Here is a 20309-nt window from a genome sequence, read left to right as displayed (position 1 = left end):
CTGAAACTTTGTGCCCCTTTAACCTATTAGATTGGAATAAATTGTTATGCTGGACACAAAATCCTTTCAACAGTCTTTTAAGAGCCCTGGTCAGCTTTTAAAATGTCATTATTTTTGTCCAAAGTACCAGTTCAGTAACCTTGCACATTGTGTTTCTAAGCTGTTGCCTTTACTTTGTATTCTGTATAGATTATTCAACAGACTGTGTTAAAATGTAGGGGCTTTTTTCCATCAGTGTCTCGATCCACCGTCTGTTACTTTCCTTTCTCCCTCTCACTCGTGTGTGTTCTATTTAATCGTAGTTCATTCTCCACAGTTCTGCCTGGGACTCAAAACAGAGGTTTAGTTGTAATGTAGTTAAGAACAAAAAGAAAGATAAAAGTGCATGCTCAGTTGTGTCCAACTCTTTGCGACCCCATGGATTGTAGTCCACCAGGCTCCTCTGTCCATGGAATTTTCCAGGCAAGAATACTGCAGTGGGTTGCCATTTTGTACTCCAGGGGATCGAATCTTCCTGACTCAGGGATCAAACTCGCATCTTTGCATCTCCTGCATTGGCAGACAGATTCTTTACCACTGAGCCAGACATCACACTAAACAAAGGGGTATTGCTTCAGGGCTGTACTTAGTGAGAGTGCAAGGCTGACAACTGCACCCAGAGTGTTTGATGTCCTGGGCAAGTGAGCTATGAGAAAGCATTCACTTTACTGACCTATATGCTTTATAAAAGAAAATTAAAATATTTCACTGTTGATTCAGGTATAACACATATAAAGACAGATGCATCGTAAATGAGCACTCTGATGAGTTTTCCTACTTGAGTATAACCAGCAAACCACCATTCAAACCAGAGAATCCAGTATTACTAGACTGCCAGAATTCCCCCTTACTCCTCCCCGGCCAGGCTTACTGCCCCCTCCAAAGGGTGACTACTATTCTGAGATACATAGTTTTACCTACTTCTGAACTTGAGTCATATAGTATATTCCCTCATATATCTGACTTCTTTGTCTTAATATTATTTTTATGAGATTCATCTGTGTTATTGTATTAGTTATGGTTCATTTATGTTCATTACTGTATAGCATGCAAACTGTTTCTGTAAATAGTTTTATTGAACACAGCCACACCCTTTCATTTACATACTATCCCTACTTCTCTACTCCAAAGGCAGAATTGAGTGGTGGTCAGAGGAAACAGAGACCATGTGGCCTGCAAACCCTAAAATATTTACTGTCTGACCCTTTGCAGGGGAAAATTGACTGATCCCTGCTATGTCGTATACATTATATGAATGTTCCACTAGTTGCTACCGAGTTTTGGTATTACAAGTAAGGCTTTGTTGAAAATATATGTCTTTTGGACCTATATATGTGCATTCTTAGTAAATATTTCCCTAGAAGTAAAATTGCTGGGCCACAGTTTATATTCTGCTTTATTAGATATTGCTAAACAGTTTTCCAGTTCACACAAGTAGCTTATGAGGGTTGAACTGCTCTATAGCCTAAGACTTGGTGTTGTCTGATATTTGCATATTAGCCATTTGGATCAATATGTAATTTTACCTCATTGTGATTTTAATTTGTATTTTCGTGGTAATGAATGATGTCGAACACCTTTTCATATGCTTATTGGCCATTTTTTGTATCCTTTTAAGATAATCTATCTTTTTCTTGGGCTTCCCAAGTGGCACTAGTCGTACAGAACCTGCTTGCCAGCGCAGGAGTCATGAGATGTGGGTTCGATCCCCAGGTCAGGAAGATCCCCTGGAGGAAGACATGACACTCTAGTCTAGTATTCTTGCATGGAGAATCCCATGGACAAAGGAGCCTGGCAGGCCATCTGTGGTCCATAGGGTCGCAAAGAGTTGGGACACGACTGAAGCTGCTTATTAGCACACACATCTTTTTCTCATTTTGTTGGAGTTTTTATATATTCTAAATGAGTCTTATATGTATTTAATACATATATTCAGCAAATATCTTCCTTTCTGATACTTATAATAATGCTTTTGTTGTATTTTTATGAACCTGAAGGGGATTGGAATATGTCACCCCAAAATTTGCCTCTGTCTTTAAAATTATTTTGGGCTGAAGGAAGTCAAGACACAGCAGACAAAGAAGAGTTTTTTGTTCTCCTCATTTATGAATGCAGGGCATGACTTTCCATTTGAGAAGGTGCACCCATCTCCCATACCCGGGAGAAGAGAACGATTCTTCCAACTCCAGACACTTAAGTCTGTGTAACAAATCTTACTAAACAAGTATGCATTTCCTAAATCTTACTAAACCATGCATTTCCTAGTCACCTTCCCACAAGTTACCATCCTTAGGCGTCTAACCCCCCTTTTTCCTGTGTGTAGTCACTTCTTCACTATTTATTACCCTTTGTTAAAATGGTATATACCTCCTCTTTAGGTTTTCATTTTCTGTGGCATCCCCATTCCCGTAAAAACATTAACATCAAAGGACTCTCAAGAGTCTTCTTCAACATCATGATTGAGAAACATCAGTTCTGAGATCCATGAAAGGGTTCTTTTACAAACCATAACTAATTCCAGCAACATGGCAGATTCTTATATAAACGAGAAAAGTGAAATTAGGCATGGTATTATAGATAGATGAGAGTGGCTATCCTCAGCCTTGTCAAGGCACATCATCCCCAGGAAAAACCACAGCATCATTAGAGTTTTATGTTTTTAAAGCCCTTCTGAATTGAATGTGACTTGCTGTATTGTTACTTGTCCTGAGGTCTGGATAGGGACAAATTTCTTACCTTTCACTTTTGAATATTAAAAGACATTCCAGGGTTTTAAAGTCCCCAGTTCTGTGGCTGTGTTTCTTTAGCATTTCAGGGTATCTGAATATTCAAAGATTTTACTAAGATACAGTGTCAGATATCTGAATGGATATATGCATTTACTAACACCCCCCCACCCACCCCCAAGACCACTTTCTTAGATCCTTGAGTGTAGAAATTTAGAAATTGAAGCTGGTTTATCTAGCTTTAAGTTACATTGGACTCAGTAGATTGGATGTGTGTTGTAGGCGTTAGACAAGATGATTTTTGAGGTTCGTTTAATAGTTGTTTTTGTTTCAGTGTTACAAGTAGCAGTCCAGGGCAGTGTTAATTTGTTTAAAATGCATTTGTTTGTTGGTGTTCAGATTTACAAAAGATGCAGATAGTTTCAACTTGAAGATAGTTCAGTCGCTCAGTCGTGTCCAACTCTTTGCAACCCCATGAATCGCAGCACACCAGGCCTCCCTGTCCATCACCAACTCCCGGAGTTCACCCAAACTCATGTCCATCGAGTCTGTGATGCCATCTAGCCATCTCTGTTGTCCCCTTCTCCTCCTGCCCCCAATCCCTCCCAACATCAGAGTCTTTTCCAATGAGTCAACTCTTCACAAAGTGGCCAAAGTATTGGAGTTTGAGCTTTAGCATCAGTCCTTCCAATGAACACCCAAGACTGATCTCCTTTAGGATGGACTGATTGGATCTCCTTTCAGTTCAGTTCAGTTCAGTCGCTCAGTCATGACCGACTCTTTGCGACCCCATTTATCACAGCACGCCAGGCCTCCCTGTCCATCACCAACTCCCAGAGTTCACTCAAACTCATGTCCATCGAGTCGATGATGCCATCCAGCCATCTCATTCTCTGTCGTCCCCTTCTCCTCCCGCCCCCAATCCTTCCCAGCATCAGAGTCTTTTCCAGTGAGTCAACTCTTCACATGAGGTGGCCAAAGTATTGGAGTTTCAGCTTTAGCATCAGTCCTTCCAATGAACACCCAGGATTGATCTCCTCCAGAATGGACTGGTTGGATCTCCTTGCAGTCCAAGGGACTCTCAAGAGTCTTCTCCAGCACCACAGTTCAAAAGCATCAATTTTTCGGCGATCAGCTTTCTTTATAGTCCAACTCTCACATCCATACATGACCACGGGAAAACCATAGCCTTGACTAGACAGACCTTGGCTGGCAATTCTAATACCACAGATGTTTTTTCTAATCTCTATGTTCAGCTATATACTTTTAAAGGCTGGTTTACTTCTTTCCAGAAAAAAAAAAAATAAGATTTTGTCAAAGTTATACAACTATTTTTAATGAGATTTCTTGTGTACTTAACTATTTTTTCTTTTCCTTTTTTTTTTAGGTTATAATTGTTAATGTGGATGCTATTGTCCAAATTTCTGTAGCTATGGCACAAGAATATAGTAAGTATTGTACCATACTTCCTGTGACCTACATGCTTTATAAAGTTTTGACTTTCTTTTAAGTTTCTCATTGGAGCAGTGGGAGTATTGAAAGAGGTTTTTAAAACTCTACCTTTTCATTTGGTCATCTGATTTTTATGTCTCTAGCTTTTATATATGTACAAATGTACAAATACATCATGATTATGATGTTAATCTTCTGCTAACCACAGAATGATTGGCTAATACTAGCAGTCAGATATTAGAGTTGAGTCCATATTATGCATTCCATCTACCACCCATATTTGGGGTTGAGGAACTGACCAGCTCCAGGGTGGGCCCTGATTAGGAGCAAGCCCATCCCTGCTGTGCCCATGCACGATTCACTCCTTGGGGAGGAGGCATCAGCCAGTGCTGGGCATTAACTGGGCAGAGGGCTGGCTTCAGCAATGGTCCTGTAATCTGGCTCTAGCTAAGGAGACTCCAAAGCAAGTTTGGCAAGTGCTTCTGGCAGAAGTCTTCTCATACTTAAAACATAGCTACCGGAAGCGCCTGCCTCTTTCTGTCTTCTTCTGGATGTTGTTATGTGCTGGTGTGAGGTCTGGTGTGGCTCCAGGCTGAGCAAGAAGTCACACAGGGTGGAAGACAGAGAAAGCAGCTCTGAAGCCTGTTTCTCCTCCAGGAGTCCAAGCATTTGAGCCAGCAGCATTTCCTTTTTGTTTAAGCCAGTTTAAGTTGGGAGCCAAAACATCCTAAGTGATTCACTTCGTCTCCATTTTATTTTTAGTAGTCCATTAGTTTCTCCTTGGTAAATGTGGGAGTAATTGCAAAGGGAGGCAAAATAATGTAATCAGACTCGACTGGCAGGCTATGTTGATGTTGACTGGCACCCTCTTCACTCTGAACAGTTCACAGGTAGTGGTTTTGTATTCAAAGACATGAGAAGGAAATACACTGTATTCAGATTTTCTCTTTTCTTTCCCTGGAGGTTTTCCCTTTTAATCAAGCCATTTGGACTGTGAACACTGTGAAGGGTCATGGCCTACTGGTCAGGAAACCATCCCTTTGTGTAGGTGTATGTTTGGCAGTGTGGTGCTTTCCCTGGTGTTTTCTTGGAATAGTCTATATTCATATTTCTAATTGCTTGCTTTTGTTCTTCAAAAATTACTGTGAATCTCAAATATAAGAACTCTTTAAAGGATGATATGACAGATATTTATATATATCCTCCTACAACACTCTAGGCAAATAGAATGTTTACCTATCCATGGAACAGTTAAAACCATATGATCATCCTCTCTCATAGCAGTGCCCTTTCTCCACCTTCGAAGAACTACTTTCCTGGTTTACATCTTTATTTTTCCCTTGCATTTGTTTTTGCTTTTACCACGTATAGATAGGATGATTTTTGTATGCTTTTTCACTTCAGGTATATGTAGATACTGTGTGTTTTGTTGTTGAAAATCACAAAGAAGTTGAGAAGAAATTCAGGATCATAGAAAGAAGCTATAAATGCATTCTTAGACACTTGTGCAAAGATCTGTTACAAGGCATCTTGGTGATCCATAATGAAATGTGTTAGATTTTTATTTAATTATTTATTTTGGCCCCACCATGCGACATGTGGGGTCTTAATTTCCTGACCTGGGTTTGAACCCATGCCCCTGCAGTGGAAGCACGGAGCCCTAACCACTTGACCTCCTGGGGGATGCCCCAAAATGTGTTTGATTTTAAATGGTTGATGAGTTTAATCAACATGCTTATCTTCTTGAGTCTCATGCTTGTTCTGCTGTTGAGTTCACTGTCTACACCCGTGCCTGCACTCCTTTAAAGGTTTGGCAAGTGTAGGCCCTACTGAGTCATCAGTGAGCTTTTCAGAGTGTGTAGGCTACGTTTTCATTTAAATTCCTCCATTCATCCTGTGGTCAGAATGCATGCTTTTGGCAAACTTGGGTAAAATTTTGCATTCTTCTGCACTCTGACAATTAATTATCCATCTTCCTGACAAAATTGACTTCTCTGCTCTCTAAATTTGTCAGCTTGTCAGTTTCTACTTTGTACTGGTGACAGCAGTTATAGAGGAGGTATCCACTCCTGTGAACAGGTTATGAAGCAAGGTGCTTTGAATCATGGTATCACATTATTTCCCATTGTGCCCCAGCATGAATCTTGGTGGGCTTCTCAGGCAGTTCAAGTTGTAAAGAATCTGCTTGTCAATGCAGGAGACACAAGAGGCCTGGTGGGTTCATACTGTATCAGAAAGATACCCTGGAGGAGGGCGTGGCAACCCACTCCAGTATTCTTGCCTAGAGAATCCCATGGACAGAGGAGCCTGGTGGGCTACAGTCCATGGGGTCGCAAAGAGTTGGACGTGACTGAAGCAACTTAATAACACACACGCATGAATGAGTCTTGGAGATGATTTCATAGCATCCTTGTTTGAAACATTTCTCAAGTCATTTAACTTCTACATTCAAAAAACCCGTTCTTCACCCTTGTTCTTGTTTGGGATATTGCTTCCACAGGACTGAATAGCCATTGCTCCTCAGAGATCATTAATCTTTTCAACTTGGTAGCACAGTTACTGATAAAATGTCAGAGAAAGATTTATGACAATCGGAAGAGGATTTCCATTTTCTTTTCCTGAACAAAAATGTAAACTGAAAAGGTTTTTTCCCCCTTAATTCATATAGATTGTATTCTCACTACAGAAAGGGAAACAATAACCTCTTTTGTAGAAATTCAATTTTATGTTTTTGTGCTTTGTGCATGTATTTTTTTTGTTGTTAAAAAATGGATCCTTATTTTAATTTTATTTAAATGTAACTGTCTTTAGCTTGTTTCCTTATTTGTGGGCCTAGAATCCTGAAATGGCAACCCACTCCAGTATTCTTGCCTGGAGAATCCCATGGACGGAGGAGCCTGGCGGGCTATAGTCCATAGGGTCACAAAGAGTTGGACACAACCGAGCAGCTTCACTAATGTTAGAAGATTATAGCTTTCAAATGGAAACAATCAGTGAGGCCCCTAGGAAAAGAGCTAGTAAATCTCTTCCATTGAGAGATGACCAGCCTTCAAATGGAATGCCATTTGTATAGCAGGCCAGATATAGACAGGAAATACAAGATATTTAAGCTACAGTTCCACAATATATTTTATATCCATTTTTTTTGTTTGTTTAAAAAACTTGTTTCTTAAAGGGAAAAAAAATCACGTTGTTGACATCAGTTCAGTGAACTGATGTTTTTGTTTCTTGTAGAAGGATGTCTTCGTATTTATTTCTTAAAGGAATCTGTAGACTTGGCTTGTTTTTATGCCTCAAAATGAAATGGTGCCTTTGTGGGGGATGCTCCACTGGGCTGAGGGAACTTCTAGACAGTGACTCAGATCTGTAATTAGGTCTTGCTTTCCGCACCCTTGTTGACTTAAAAGCTCTGGCCATAGACCATTTAGTCTGGGGAAGCCATACGTGAATCATCTAAATTGACACAAATTATCCAGAATGCTACTAAATGTTTTCTACTCTTTATTGTGATTGAGGGAACTAGAAAGGGAGACTTCTTTGAGTTTGAAGGTATTCTCAAGGGTATGTATACACATTTGTGAAAGCAGATCTCATCCTTAGAGTGAAAAGCAGTAGGATATTTGACAGTTGTGGACAGTTCTCATTTTGCGGGTCTGTTTTGGAACATTCCTCCAGGCTTTCTAGCCTTTCCTTTGGGAAGAAGAGAGCAACAGTTGTGTATTTCCCAGCTCCAGTTTGTTCTCGTTCCCTTGTCTTTCAGGAAGGGAGATCCAGTGGCCGTCTTGCTGCCAATGGTCTCAGCTTAACTCCCACAGCACGGTCGACATAGTTTAGTTTATATTATGTTTGTATTTAGTTTATGTTATGTCTGTTTTGCATCTTTTAACTTGAACCCCCTCATCAATGTCTTTCATATTTAGGATGGAATTTGCTATCCTTTTCTTCTCTTTCTTAAAAGGATAAATCAGCAGACTTACTTAGACCTTTGTCAGTTACCTGGCAGTGAAGTGGGTTAAAGTCGTTTTTTTTGTCTTCACTGAATAAGTTGACTTTCTTTCAGTTTATTTTAGTGAAAAACATTAAAATAATCAAATTAATTCTACAGTGGCGGACATTAAAATGTAAGCCATTTAGGAATAAAGATAAAATGAGGGCTTTTCTTAGAAAGTAAGCCTTTTAATTAGTTTTTTCTCTCTATGGGTTTTCTCTGATGGTGCATTAAGGATCTTGTCCAGCACTTATTACCTGATTGTTTCTGCCCTAAAGAGAAAAAACAAGCACATTTAGCCAGTCAGTAGCTAAAAGACCAGATTTTCAACTTGTGATGTGAATTGACTTTTTACTACGTAGATAAAGCTTTGCTTTCATGTTGAAGTATCTGTGATTGGGCCTTTCAGAGGAATGTATCTTTTGACAGGAAGTAGAAGAAAGCCATGGCTCCTTGTGTAATTTTGTGTTTTGCAGGCCTTCGTACTGTTCTGCATCTGTGGGGTCATGTGAGTTGGGCTATCTTTGTTGGTCTAGGGCATTGCTGTTGGTTATATACTGTCATAGTCATTTTGGAAAGTCAGGTGTTCAAATTATAAAATTATGGTTAGCAAATCTGCTGAGTTAAGTTGGAAGATTTTAAAGTGAGTTTCTAAGAAACTGGTTGGTGAAGTATTCCTAATTACATGATTACTTAAGCTCTTTCCCCTGATATAAATCACAAAGGACCTTCATATTAGCAATTTAGGCTGTGTTTAAAAAGGATGCCTGGTCACTAAAAACTGCAATCCTGTTTGTCATAGGATTTGTTTAGTACCCAATTAACCTTTCACTTAATCTCTTTTTAGAATTAGAAGCCAAGAGACCATGCTTCAGTGCCAAACACAAATCACCCAACCTTATGGCCCTTAGTTTGCACAATGTGTAAATAGTTGGGTCATGAGCTAACACCTAACTAGAGGGGCGTGAAAGGTTTACCTCCAGTGGGACTTCAACATCACCTTATGGCTTCTAGGTTCAGTTCAGTTCAGTTCAGTTGCTCAGTCATGTCCGACTCTCCGTGACCCCATGAACCACAGCACGCCAGGCCTCCCTGTCCATCACCAACTCCCGGAGTTCACTCAAACTCATGTCCACAGAGTCGGTGATGCCATCCAGCCATCTCATTCTCGGTCGTCCCCTTCTCCTCCCGCCCTCAACCTTTCCCAGCATCAGAGGCTTCTAGGTTACAGTGTGTCAATTATTTCTTCTGTGGCAGTCAGTATCTCTAGTCAACAGGTGCAGTGACAGGCCAGGTCAAGAATTCAAGAGTTCTTAATGAATGTAGAAATATCTGGAGTTTTATGCTTGATGATATCTTATCCCCACAGTAGCAGATGCCTTCTAACTTTCTGGAAATGAAATCTCAATCTTATAAATGAATGGTGCTACTGCTAAGTCACTTCGTCGTGTCCTACTCTGTGCGACCCCATAGATGGCATCCCGCCAGGCTCCCCTGTCTCTGGGATTCTCCAGGCAAGAACACTGGAGTGGGTTGCCATTTCCTTTCTCCAATGCATGAAAGTGAAAAGTGAAAAGTGAAAGTGAAGTTGCTCAGTCATGTCTGACTCTTCGTGATCCCATGGCCTGCAGTCTACCAGGCTCCTCTGCCCATGGGAATAAATGAATGCTAATCCCTGGCAAAAGCTTCTCACCATCTTTTTTTTTTCCTCTCTCTTTTCAAATTAGTTAAACAGAATTAGTCTGATCTGTAGGGTTAGGTGCCCTCTCTGTACTCTGCAAAACTCGCTAAACAATGTATGAAGATATATATCTCCTTTCTCTTGAGCCTCCCTCCCACTTGGTAATCCTATTTTATTACTGCATAGTGGCTTCATTTTAAAGATAGAGACATCAATGGATATCCATCCACTCTGCAAGTGCATAGAGCTTGTTGGTTATAAAAGTTCAAGCCAAGGCCCAGCAGCATTCATTGTGGCTAAAATTCTGTTCTTTCATGATATTCTGCTAATCATTTTGGAGTCATGTCCATTTAGTTGTTTTTGTTTGAAAGTGAAAGTTGCTCAACCGTGTCTGACTTTGTGTGACCCCATGGACTATACAGTCCATGGAATTCTCCAGTCCACAATACTGGAGGGGGTGGCCTTTCCCTTCTCCAGGGGATCTTCCCTAAGGGATCAAAGCCAGGTCTCCTGCATTGCAGGCAGATTCTTTACCAGCTGAGCCACAAGGGAAGCCCAAGAATACTGGAGTGGGTAGCCTATCCCTTCTTCAGTGGATCTTCCTGACCCAGGAACTGAACTGGGGTCTCCTGCATTGCAGATGGATTCTTTACCATCTGAGCTATTGTTTGAAGCATTAAGAAAATCTGGGCAGAGGGTGAGATGGTTAGTAGCATCACCAATTCAATAGATGTGAATTTGAGCAAAAACTTCACTAATAGGTCAGTCAGTAAAGAGTCTGCCTACAATGTAGGAGACCTGGGTTTGATTCCTGGGTTGGGAGGATCCCCTGGAGAAGGAAATGGCAACGCACTTCAGTATTCTTGCCTGGAGAATCCCATGGACAGAGGAGCGTGGCAGGCTACAGTCCATGGGGTTTCAAGAGTCGGACAGGACTTAGGGACTAAACCGCCACTACTGGAGATAGTGAAGGACAGGAAAGCCTGGTGCTGCAGTTCATGGGGCTGCAAAAAGTCAGACGTAACTTAGCAATGGAACAGCAGCAATTCCAGCAAATTTAAAAAATAACTTTTCCAAAAAGAATATGTACCTACAAAAATGCAGGAATTATATCTGAACATAAAATGAAAATAACCATCTGTAATTTTGCCATCGAGAAGCAGTTGTGATCAACATGCACTAGTAATGTGCTCTCATAGAACACAGAGCATGCCATTAAAAGGCGGGGGGGTGTGGTGGTGACCCATACCAGTTGTTAATGAAGGACTGACGTGGGTGGTGGCACACAGAAATTCTTAAATACCTGTAATGGTATGTGTTAAACATAATATCACCTAAACTGCAACTATTTATATGAACAGGTTGTTGACATTTCATTGAAGGATAAAGAGGGAGCCTCTTTAAGACAAGCTGGGCTCTGGCCTATCCTGGTTAACTTTTGTTTTTAATGATTTTTAGGGAGAGAGTTTTGGTGTAGGGTATGTTTCTCTATGTATGCCTGTGACTTGCTTTTGTTTGATTTGTTTAAGTGAAGGAGCCTTGTAAAGTAAGCTAACAATATAGGAACAGTAGGAGAACACTGTGTTTTTAAAGGAAATGTCTGTTCCCTGATAGGAGAGAAAAGGCAAGAGACTAGGCTGCATCTGGTGATTCTCCAAGGGTGATTGAGTTCAGGGTCCCTCCTGGACTTGTTTGTAATGCAGTGTATCTCTCCCCTGCCACATTCTGTCCCGTCTACCCCTTCTCTTTGCTCCCTCCCCCATCCTGTAAGGTCAACAATGCAGCATTGCAAAACACTGCACTGACTCACATCTCCAGTATCCCACTTCATGCTTTAGTTTACAGTAAGTCCGGGTATTGTCTGGTTTTCAAATCACCACACCACAAGGAAACAACAGGCATCTCCCTGGATCTGAAAGTATTTGCCCTTTGTGATGTTTTGATCATTTCTGAGGATTTGTTTGCTGGCCTCTTTCTCTGAGGCTCAAAATAACTTGGTATGTATGCCGCAGCCCTCTTAGCTTCCAGAGGGCTTCTTTTAAGTGCCTGTCCTTAACAGAAGCATTCTCTCTGAGCAGTGATGCACTTCAACCAGTTGGCCAGTAATGAGCCCCAGAGTTTCTTGTCCTGAAGCCTTTGTGGTGTAAACAGAGCAAATGATGAGCGCTTGGTCCTTTGTCCTCTCTTCCAGTACAGAGTGTAGAAGTTGTTTTAAAGGAAGTCTGCATTTTGTGGTATCACTGGGTTTTGGCCCTGTGTCCCTTTAGATTTTAGCCTGGAATTCTTTGGGAAACTCCACCCCTGGAAGAAAAGGAGGATTTTTAAAAGAATTGAGTCTGCAGCTGTTAATGTTGGTAAGAGCACAGCACTGTCTTTGGAGATTTTTTAGTTATACAGCAACAGCTTGTGGGATTTTACTTTTGCGGTGGCAGTCGCTTGCACTGAGAGGCTGATTTGAATTGTATTAGTCAAATAGCTTCATTGTAAATTGTTTTCTGACTTTGTATTGTTGTAAAACACTCAAACTTTGATTCCCTGATGTTATAAGTGTGTTTTTAGTTTGACATCAGATTAAGATCTTTGCATTTAAATGGTTGAAGAAAGCAAATTTTAATTTGTTTTCAAAATATTGTTATTAATAAATAGTAATACTATCTTTTCTACCAGTTTTTCTTATGGGTAGCTTCATAAGACATTTCAATTTTGCATGATTGTTTTCAATATTCTGAACTGTTGTCTTTTTATTCACAAACTTAGGGTTGTATATATCATTTGACTTTCTTGCATAACACTCATTAGATTTATTTCAAATTTGTTTATTTTCAAGTCCAATGCTAAAGCTATAAATAAATAACCATCCTTATTTTTAATCTGCATTTTGATTCTTAACAAGTTATAATACAGTCTCTCTGTGAATGGGTTCCTGATTCTGTTAAATTTACTACTGCTTCACAAAGATAGCTTGCTAGGTATTTGTTTCACATAAGATTTCAATGTAATCTCTTCTTGAAAAGGATTTGGATTAAGTCATTTATTATTGGTTTCCCAATCTCATTTTCATTCCTTCAAAATGGGTTATCTTTTTACTTCTTCCACATTTCCTTCCTCTTTTTTTGATGTGAAAGACATGAGGTGGACCATAAGAAGAGATTTTGACTTTGTTCTAAGTGAAAGATGGGAATGAAGTCAAGTTCAGGTAGAGAACGAAGGGTCAACCTTATGTGGGAAGAAAATTAGAGAAGAATTCAGGTGAGAAATTTGTCGTCTTAAAACTTAACCCATCACAGTAATGGCTACTCTGCCATTATTTCTTTAGCTGCGTCTTTGTTGGCCCAAATCATACCAGGTAACTCCCATCTTCTGAGCTTGGTCTTTGTTTTTTCTTAGTAGATGGTCAGTTAACAGAAAGTCTGACTGACTTGCTGACTTGTTAACTGCAAGAAAAAAATAGGCTCACTCTCTTCTTAAAACCGCCATTCTAATTTCCTACCAGTGGATTCCTCCTTTAGGGATTCTGTGAGGAGGTCATGATATAAGTTGAATACCCTCCTTTATTTTTAGTTGAATTTTCTTCCCTAATATTATGTAGTAGATTCCTTTTTTTTCTAGAGAAGTGTGAGATATTATTTTCTCTTCAGTTTTCAAAGTAAAAGGCTCCCCTGTTGCCTCGTTTCCAGAGAGGTGATTTCCAACCACTCCTTCGTTGAGTTTTTGTGGAACATTTAGTCCTCCGTAAACCGGTGGGATTAAAATTGTGTCCTGACATTTTGCTGCATTCTTTGAGATTCTTGGAGTGAAGTGGTCGTGTGAAACCATAGTTGGGAGTCACTGTGTGGGCGTCCGTCCCTTCAGCTGTCCCGTGGCAGGGAAGGCGGTTCACCCCTTACATCAGAGTGGGGTCTGGGCTACAGTGTTTCTCTTCTGCTTCTTCTAGTTTTCTTTTTGTCTTATTGCGACGTCTCTAAATTTCATTGTCAAGTCCACTTTCTTCCAAATGTTACAAAATAGAACCAGAGCCATGATGTGTTTTGGTTTGTGTCTGTTTTTGGCATTTCTGGATACAGAAAGGGCAAGGTAGGTCCCTTCTTGCACATTTTGATGCTTGATGAATAAAAAAAGAATAAAGAGTCTAGTTTATTTATGTTGATATATGGCAGAAACTAACACTATTGTAAAGTAGTTATCCTCCAGTTAAAAATAAATAATTAAAAAAATAATAACAGCCAAACTGTAATATCTGTTTTGGGTGGAAGACAGTGTTAAAAATAAAAGTGTATATTTCTTTAAAAAAAAAAAAAAGTCTAGTTTCTTGATAAGTAGTTACTGTCCTTTCCAGACTCCTCCTTTTTTTATTGTTTATTGCATGTAGCCCACCACTAACTGCAGTCATGGGATGTTGCTTTCACATGTGATCCACAGGATAGTTTCAGATAGTTTCTTAGTGACTATTGTTTGGCACAGAAGAAGATGCACTTATTTCAGTTTTGTGAGTTTTTCCCTCCAAGTGCATAGGGCCACGTGCTCTTTGGTGCCAAGATGCTTCCTTACAGTTCTGAGAGGACTTGGCCTGTTTTCCCAAATGAGATAATGAACACAAAAATGCTCTCTAGTAAGTTACAAAATGTCATGAATGGGAGAGGATACTGTTGTTACCGTTATTCTCTCCTTGGGTGGCCAACTGTAAATACTCTCTGTTCCTTTCATGACCTCCATCTGAGATCTGGTTGCATCTGACATTCCTGTTTCCAGGGAATAGCTATTTCTTGATTAGGCTGACTTTTACCTTCTTGGACCTTTTGCAGAAGAAAAAGCTCCATGCATTGAACAAATGTAGCTTAACAAATATTACATTCAAGCAAGTGGTTAGTATTTCATAATATTTACAAAGAAAGGAGTCCCTGCCCTTTATATACAGAATAAGTTTCTATTGGCAATGACCCTGAAGTTCCTGGCCCCATGAAAAATGACTGGTTCTGGGAGTCACGGTTTCTGGGTGCCCGTCTCATTTCTTACTCAGCAAGAGGACACTTTCTCTGACAGATGGACTTGTAGTTTTTGTTGAGCTTTCATAGAGAATACAGCGTGTGTGTGATTTAACTCCTTGCCCTCGAGCTTTTCAATTTGTGCATGTCGATGTTCTTGTGGAGAGGGGTGGGACGTGGATCACGAGAACTTCCAGGGAGAATAAAGGTTGGCGGGGGGCATTTTCTTCCTCTGCCTCCCATCGTTGCTGGAAAGTGGAAGTGTTGTGGTGAGCTGCTGCTTCTGCCGCAGATATCTGAGCCGGTGTCTTATTCGTGGGGTGATGCCAGCTTGCATGTGGAAGCTGGCCTAAAACTGCTTCTTCACTGGCAGCAGCTCCTCATCAGAAATGCTTTCCTGCATTTCATAGTAAACCAGTGCTGACTCTAATGGGGAATTCTAAAAAGACTGTGTCATGGAGATTTGACATTCCTTGAAGCTGGTCAATAGCTTACCTCAACAAGCCTTTTGGAATTGTTTCAAAACACTAATCGCATGCTGACAGCAGCTTGCCCTGTTGAGGGGAAGAGTTGGGCTGATTATTGCGCGTATTCTTGGACTGCTTGATTAGAGGGGCGTTTCTTAGCTTAACCTGTCTGTTCTTTCCTTTCCACTGTATATGGAACTTAAATTCCATGAAAGACTGTATTGTAAGTCCTAGAATTTGCTTTCCAGAATTTTGGATTTTGTAAAGTACAGTGTTAGCTAAGGCAGACCAGAAAAGTTGTGTCAGTTATCTTGGAAGTGATCTCTTTGTTGAATAAGGAAAAGAAGGATACAGTAGCAGTGGAAACACTGATCCAATGAAAACATTTTAGCTCTTCTTAGGATACCATTCTCCGCCTTCAAAGGAGAGATATTTAAACTTACCAGTTACTTAGGCGTTTAAAAAAATTCAATTCTCTCTTGAATTTGTTACAGTATTGCTTCTGTTTTATGTTTTGTTTTTTTGTCCATGAGGCATATGGGATCTCAGCTCCCCTACCAGGCATCGAACACACACCCCCTGCTTTGGAAGGTGAGGTCTTCACCACTGGACTGCCAGGGAAGTCCCTACACAGGCATTTTAAGTTGTTTGAAATTAGGGTCAAGTCATGCATTGTTCAAAAACGGGGACTGAAATTGACAGAGCATAGAAAGTCCAAGTTGTCGCTTCAACAGAAACCAGACCTTGTTCGTGTTATATGGACTATGATTTCTTATCTCCATCTCTAGCAAGAATGATTCATACTCCACATGAGGTAAATTATCGCCTTTATTGGGCCATTTGTTAAAAGTTCCACCTACTGGTGAGTAAATTAACCTAGAGAGCATGTTCTGTGTTTAGAATGTTTGACTAATGTAAGGAATCCAGTGTTTATTAGTCTGTGACATACATTTTAAGGATAAGTAAATAAAGACCCAAATGCATAGTTATTTGTTAAAAATAACAAAATAAGTCATTTGAAGAGCAGGAAACAGATGGGCTCTCGCATCCTTCTTTCTAGAAAAGCTAATCCGTGTTGACACAAGGCATACATCATTCCAAAGAGAGATTCTAGTCTTTTGCCAGATATTCTTTCTTTATTTTAGGCAAGTATGATTCCGATCACAACAGTTATCAACTCAGGTCTCTCCATTCAGTACATTTTCCATAAGGCAACACAGAGGAATTAAGGTTCTTTCCTTGAATTAGGAACCTTAAAGGTTAAGGGAGAGGACGGAGTTACAGGCAGCTTTATGGCAAGCCTGTGCTGTGCTGGAGGATAAGCCTACTTCCCAGCACCCAACGCCTTCCTTTGCTCTGTCCTCCATGCTTGATGAGCTCCTATGCCTTCCCACAGTTGAACTCTCCACCCCGTCTGTCTTGTGGACCCCTCGCCTTCTCCAGATGGAATCCTCCAGTCCTGTCATTCCCGTCTTCTCCCTGCCCATCTCTTCATGCATTTTCTTTGCCTGTAAACATTCTTCAGCTCTCTTTCTCCAGCACAAATGTTCCCACCCTCTCTCAGATCTCTCATTCTCTCTTTCTTGTTTCCAGTGCAGGAAAAACAAGAAGTGGGGCAAGGGGAAGAACTAGTCCATCAGTCTAAATCCCTTAATTCTTCTAGTGTTTTGGGGGTTGTTTGAGGGACGCTGATTTATAATACACTTGCAGTAAAATGCATAGATCTTAAGTGGCCTAAGATTTGGGTTGTTTCTAGTTATTATTGGCTGTTATGAATAAGACTGCTAGAAACATTTTTATAAAGTCATCCTGTAGACATCTTATTTTCATACCTCTTGGGTAAATACCTAGGAATAGAATTGTTGGATCATAGACTAGATGTTTGATTGACAGTATAAGAAGCTGCTAAACGTTTTTCCAAAGTGGTTGTGCCATTTTATGCTTGAGCGAGTAATAATTTGTGAGCCTTCCAGTTACATCACATTCTTCTAGTGTTTAATAGTTAGCTTTTTGTGTGTGTGTTGGAAGGTGGAGATATTGACTAATATTCTTTGAACTGAGATGGAACTTTGAGACTCAAACAAAACAGGCAGCTCCAAAAAGTGCAATTACGAAGTTTCTTGTCAATTACTGGGGGCTTCCCTGGTGGCTCAGACAGTAAAGAGTCTGCCTGCAATGTGGGAGACCTGGATTCAATCCCTGGGTCAGGAAGATCCCCTCAAGAAGGAAATGGCAACCCACTCCAGTATTCTTTTTTTTTTTTTCCACTCCAGTATTCTTGCCTGGAAAATCCCATGGATGGAGGAGCCTGGCAGGCTACAGTCCATGAGGTCACAAAGGTCGGACACGACTGAGCAACTTCTCTTTGTCAGTGACTTACTAGAGAGAAGCAAGTCCACACCTCTAGGAACCGAGGTGGTTCTGTGTGAGCAGCCGGCGTTCTTCCAGTTTTCATATCAGACAAAGGCTGGGGTAGAGCAGTAGGGCACCTGCCTGGCTTGGGTGGCTTCACTGGGAAGACTAAAGCTACATGACCCAGAAACAAGAGGGCAAGTGGGACTGCAGACGTGGGAGGGAGCTGGCAAAATGGAGTCAGTGTGGTTCAGCCACACAGTGTTGGGTTTTTTTTTTTGTGTGTGTGTTATTGTTTTGCTTTGTTTTGTTTAAGTTTAGCTAATTCTGGTAGGATGAGTCCTCCTGCAATGTGGGAGACCTGGATTTGATCCCTGAGTTGGAAAGATCCCTTGGAGGAGGGCATGGCAACACACTCCAGAATTCTTGCCTAGAGAGTCCCATGGACAGAGGAGGCTGGTGGGCTACAGTCCATGGGGACGCAGAGTTGCACACAACTAAGCACAGCACAGTAGGATGAATATCTCATTGTGATTTTTAATTTGTGTTTTTCTGATGATTAATAATTTTGATTTGTGTTTTCCTGATGATTAGTGATTTTGAATATCTTTTCATATGCTTATTGGGTATTCATCTTTTTTTTTTGCATTCTCTCTTGATTGTTTTTCTGAAATATTATTGAATTATTGTTATTGATGTGTGAGGTTTTTAAATATGTATTGCCTATACATATTTAAATAATGTGTAAATGTGTGCAGATATATAACATAGACATATATATGTATGTAAGCATATATTTATATTCATTTTTGATTTTTAATTGAAATACAGTACAATATTACATGTTTCAGATGTGTAACATGGTGACTGATAATTTTTAAAGATTATACTCCTTTTATGGTTGTTATAAAATATTGGCTGTGTTTCCTGTGCTGTATAGTATATCTTTATAGCTTATTTATTTTATGTATAGTAGTTGGTACCTCTTAATTCTCTACTCCTGTCTCGTCCCTCTCCCAGTCCATCTACCCACTGGTAACCACTCGCTTGTTCTCTGTATCTCTGAGTCTACTACTTTTTTGTTATATTCACCAGTTTGTTGTATTTTTTAGATTTCACGTGTGATACCATATAGTATTTGTCTTCCTCTGGCTTATTTCATTTAGCATAAGTCCGTCCATGTTGTTGCAAATGGGAAAATTTCATTCTTTTTTATTTTAATGTCTGAATAGTATTGCATAGTGTGTGTGTATATACATACATATGTATATATACATCATATCCTTTCTATTGATTCATCTGTCGATAAGACATTAGGGTTGTTTCCATATCTTGGCAATTGTAAATAGTGCTGCTATGAAAACTGAGATACATATACCTTTTTGAATCAGTGTTTTCGTTCACACAGCCTCCCCCACCCCCGGTTATATACCCAAGAGTCAACTTGCTGAGTCATATCATAGTTCTATTTTTAGTTTTTTGAGAAACCCCCATACTGTTTTCCAAAGTGGCTGTGCCAATTTACATTCCCACCAACAGTGTATGAGGATTCCTGTGTCTCTGCAGCCAGACCAACATTTGTTATTTATATTCTTTTTGATGGTAGCCATCCTGACAGGTATGAGATGAAATATCATTGTGGTTTTAATTTGTGTTTCTCCAATGATTAATGATATTTAGCATCTTTTCATGTGCCCGTTGGCCATTTACAATTTCTCTTTGCAGAAATGTCTATTCAGGTTGTCTGCCACTTTTTTAATTGTGTTGTTTGTTTTTTAATATTGAGTGGAATGAGCTATTTATGTATTTTGGATATTACCCTTTATTTGTCATTTGCAAATATATTCTTCCATTCAGTGTGTTGACTTTTTATTTTGTTGATGATTTCCTTTGCTGTGTGAAAGTTTTGAAGTTTAACTAGGTCCTATTTATTTTGGTTTTTATTTCTTTTGCTTTAAGAGAGAGAGATTTTTATTTTTAATGGTGTCTCTTGATAAGCAGAAAGTTTAACCCAATTTATTATTTTTCATGGTTAGTACTTGGTTGTGAGTTATGCAAGAAGTCTTTCCCTATTCAATAGTGAGAAGGTGTTTTTTTGTGTTTACTTAAAGATGCCTTACGGTTTTATCTTTACATTTAGGTTGATAACCTATCTTTAATTTTTTTGTATATGAAATAACATAATTATTGAGGTGTTGTCCAACCCCCACCCCCCACCCCTGGTCTGTATATCCATTAGCATTTGTTTGCTAAAAGATTTTTTTCCTCTTATAATGAGTTGTCTTGGTTGATAATCAGTTAGCCATACGTGTGTAAATCTGTTCCTGGACTGTTTTTTGTTCCACTGCACTATTTGTCTGTTCTTATGCCAGTTATACACTGTCTTGAGTATAGTAGCTGTATTATAAGTTTTTAGATCAAGTAATTAAGCCCTCCAACTTTGTTCTTGCTTTTCAAAATTGTTTTAACTATTGTAGATCCTTTGTATTTTCTTAGAAATTTTAGAATGAACCTGTCATTGTTTTTTGTTTGGTTCATAAAAGCCTGCTAGATTTTGATTGGGATTTCATTGAACCTGTTTTTTAATTTGTGGAGAACAAACATTTTGATAATACTAAGTCT

At 39.7% G+C, this 20309-nt stretch overlaps 1 protein-coding gene across 8 annotated transcripts in view; it reads left to right on the top strand.

Moving 5' to 3' along the window:
- SIPA1L1 (signal induced proliferation associated 1 like 1) overlaps positions 1 to 20309 on the top strand; it is a 388842-nt gene that overhangs the window by 178911 nt on the left and 189622 nt on the right. For all 8 annotated transcript variants that reach the window (XM_088839495.1, XM_088839488.1, XM_088839490.1 and 5 more), the window contains one exon: positions 4153 to 4213. The gene's annotated coding sequence lies outside the window, so the exon portion shown is untranslated. The remainder of the gene's footprint in view (positions 1 to 4152; positions 4214 to 20309) is intronic.

Source organism: Moschus berezovskii, chromosome 9 (genome assembly GCF_049115385.1).
Source record: "Moschus berezovskii isolate FMDL1 chromosome 9, NW_MosBer_1.0, whole genome shotgun sequence".
Lineage (NCBI taxonomy): Eukaryota > Metazoa > Chordata > Mammalia > Artiodactyla > Moschidae > Moschus > Moschus berezovskii.
The sequence above is the reverse complement of the archived record's forward strand: the minus strand, read 5'-3'. Positions and strand labels throughout refer to the sequence as shown.